Raw genomic sequence first — 3,307 nt, forward strand, 5'->3', positions numbered from 1 at the left:
GCTCACTGCAAGCTCCGCCTCCGGGGTTCACGCCATTCTCCTGCCTCAGCCTCCCAAGTAGCTGGCACTATAGGTGCCTGCAACCACACCCAGCTAATTTTTTGTATTTTTAGTAGAGACGGGGTCTCACCATGTTAGCCTGGATGGTCTCAATCTCCTGACCTCATGATCCACCTGCCTTGGCCTCCCAAAGTGCTGGGATTATAGGCGTGAGCCACTGCGCCCAGCCCTAATTTTTGTATTTTTAGTAGAGACGGGCTTTCACCATATTGGCCAGGCTAGTTTGAACTCCTGACCTCATGATCCACCCACCTCGGCCTCCCAAAGTGCTGGGATTACAAACGTGAGCTTCCACGCCCAGCCCATGTTTGATGATTTTTTTTGTCCTTTGTTCTTGTAAAAATCATGGTTAGAAAGCAGAGCATAATTGTTCTTTACATAGATCCCAACTGATTAGGGTTTTTAGGGAGTTTTTTTTGGCATTCAGTAAATGTTTTTATTTTTAGTGTGGAATGTTGTGTGTTTTTTATTATTAGAAAATATTTGTAGATTTGTACATATCAAATTCCATTCTTTTTTTTTGTTTGAGACAGAATCTCACTGTGTTGCCCAGGCTGGAATGCAGTGGCACTATCTCGGCTCACTGCAACCTCTGCCTTCCAAGTTCAAGGGATTCTGCCTCAACCTCCCAAGTAGCTGGGATTACAGGTGTCCGCCACCACACCTGGCTAATTTTTTTTTTTTTTTTTTTTTTGAGATGGAGTCTCGCTCTGTCGCCCAGGCTGAAGTGCAGTGGTGTGATCTCGGCTCACTGCAACTTCTGCCTCCCGGGTTCAAGCAATTCTCCTGCCTCAGCCTCCCGAGTAGCTGGCATGACAGGTACCCGCCACCACTAACCTCCACCTCCCAGGTTCAAGCGATTCTCTGCCTCAGCCTCCTGAGTAGCTGAGATTACAGGCGCACGCCAGCACTCCTGGATAATTTTTCACTTTTTAGTAAAAACAGGGTGTCACCATGTTGGTCAGGCTGGTCTTGAATTCCTGACCTCGTGATCCACCCACCTCGACCTCCCAAAGTGCTGGGATTACAGGCGTGAGCCACATTTTTAGTAGAGACGAGGTATCACCATGTTGGTCAGGCTGGTCTCGAACTCCTGACCTCAAGTGATCCTCTCACCTCGGCCTCCCAGAGTGCTAGGATTACAGATATGAAGTACTGCACCCAGCCTAATTTTGTATTTTTAGTAGAGATGGGGTTTTGCCATGTTGGCCAGGCTGCTCTAGAACTCCTAGGTTCAAGTGATCCTCCTGCATTGACCTCTCAAAGTGCTGGGATTACAGGCGTGATCACCACACCTGGCCAGTGGGAGGTCTTCCTTCCTTTCTCTCCAGCATTCTATAAGCAATGTTTTTGGGCAATGTGTGTTCAATTTTCTCTATATATACCTTGAACCCTACAGTAGTGAAAGGAAGAGTAGACAAATATCGAAGCTGATATGGTGTGGGCTTTGAGCTGGTGGTGCTAATTATTGTTTTCATGGCCTTCAGTGACTTCATCCTGCTTTTGCTGTTGTAAAGTGTTCTAATTTATGCTCCTGAGTATAACACTTGAGGTGTACTTAGGGTTCTTGTCTGCTTCCTGGTGACTGTCAAAGCTTTTCATCTTGAAGAAGGGAGATGACCAGTGTTACAGTGTACTGACTTTAAAGAATTTTGCATTTTTTTATTTGTAAAATTTATAGCCAGATGTAGGGTAGGGGTGGCATGCTTTCTCTAAAGGGCCAAATAGTAAATATTTTAAGCTCTCAATGGACCATATGGTCTCTGTCATAGCCATGGGCCCTTGAAGCTATAGTGCCAAAGCAGCCACAGATAATACTACATCTGTGGGCAGGGGAAGTTCATTCTGTAAACTTTATTTATGGACACCAAAAGGTGAAGTTCACAGAATGTTTGCAAGTCACAAAATACTGTTTTTCTTTTGATTATTTTTGAATCATTAAAACATAAAATACGGTGGCCGGGCATGGTAGCTCACACTTAATAATCCCAGCACTTTGGGAGGCCGAGGCAGGCGGATCACCTGAGGTCAGAAGTTCGAGACCAGCCTGGCCAACATGGTGAAATCCCATCTCTACTAAAAACAAAAAATTAGCCAGGCATGGTGTGCATGCCTGTAATCCCAGCTACTTGAGGCTGAGGCAGGAGAATCACTTGAACCTGGGAGAATCACTTGAACTTGGGAGGAGGAGGTTGTGGTGAGCCAAGACTGTGTCTCAAAAGAACAAAAGTAAAATACTTTCTTTCAGACCATACATGAAGAGGCTGTGGGCTGGGTTTGGCCCCTGAGCTGTGGTTAGTGACCACACACACACACACAGACACACACACACACACACACTGTGGTTAGTGACCACACACACACACACACACACACACACACGGCAGTCAGGCATTTAGAGCCAGCACCTGTGTTCTCAGCCGAGCTGTGTTCCTGGCTGGGTTCTACTCTCTATTCCGGGCCCTGAGGTGTCTACCTTGGTAAACTGGAGACAGCAAAGCCTGCCTGCTTCCAGGTTGGTTGTGAAGATTGAAAAGGGTCATGTTTCGTTGTCAGGCCACATGCTTTGTGTAGGACATGTTAGGTTAGTTTCACTTTTTTTTTTTTTTTTTTTTGAGATGGAGTCTTGTTCTGTTGCACAGGCTGGAGTGCATGGAGTATAGTGGTGAGATTCCAGCTCACCGTAACCTCCGCCTCCCGGGTTCAAGCAATTCTCCTGCCTCAGCCTCCTGGGTTGCTGGGATTTACAGGTGGCTGCCACCACGCCCGGCCAATTTTTGTATTCTTAACAGAGATGGGGTTTCACCATGTTGGCCAGGCTGGTCTTGAACTTCTGACCTCAAGTGATCCGTCCACCTTGGCCTCCCAAAGTGCTGGGATTACAGGTGTGAGCCACCGCACCTGGCCCATTTTCACTTTTCATTAGCTGCTTTTTTCCCCCATTTATTTCCTACCTTTCTGTGAAGGATTTCTGAATTAAATGTATTTCATGTCTTAACCTTCTGAATTGTTTGTTCTCTCATTTTCCATGTTGAGGAAAATAACAGGCTACGCGAGACATACTAAATTTGTATGTAGTTGCTCAGATCAGGAGAAATGCTCACCTGGTGCAGAATGGGACTCTGCTCTTGCTTCACCCAGGATGCGTTTCCTAGTTCCTTACTAGGGTGGGGACACACCGTACTCCAGCCCTCCGGACCCCGCTCCCCGCTCTGGCATGATTCCACCAGACTATCTTCCAGCTGTC

At 46.7% G+C, this 3,307-nt stretch overlaps 1 long non-coding RNA gene across 1 annotated transcript; it reads left to right on the forward strand.

Moving 5' to 3' along the window:
• Positions 1-720: 720 nt before the first annotated feature.
• Positions 721-3,058, forward strand: LOC139364134 (uncharacterized). The gene is made up of 2 exons (XR_011625432.1): positions 721-879; positions 2,703-3,058. It is a non-coding gene; the product is annotated as an uncharacterized lncRNA (long non-coding RNA).
• The last annotated feature ends 249 nt before the right edge of the window (positions 3,059-3,307 follow it).

Source organism: Macaca nemestrina, chromosome 7 (genome assembly GCF_043159975.1).
Source record: "Macaca nemestrina isolate mMacNem1 chromosome 7, mMacNem.hap1, whole genome shotgun sequence".
Taxonomy (NCBI): Eukaryota; Metazoa; Chordata; class Mammalia; order Primates; family Cercopithecidae; genus Macaca; species Macaca nemestrina.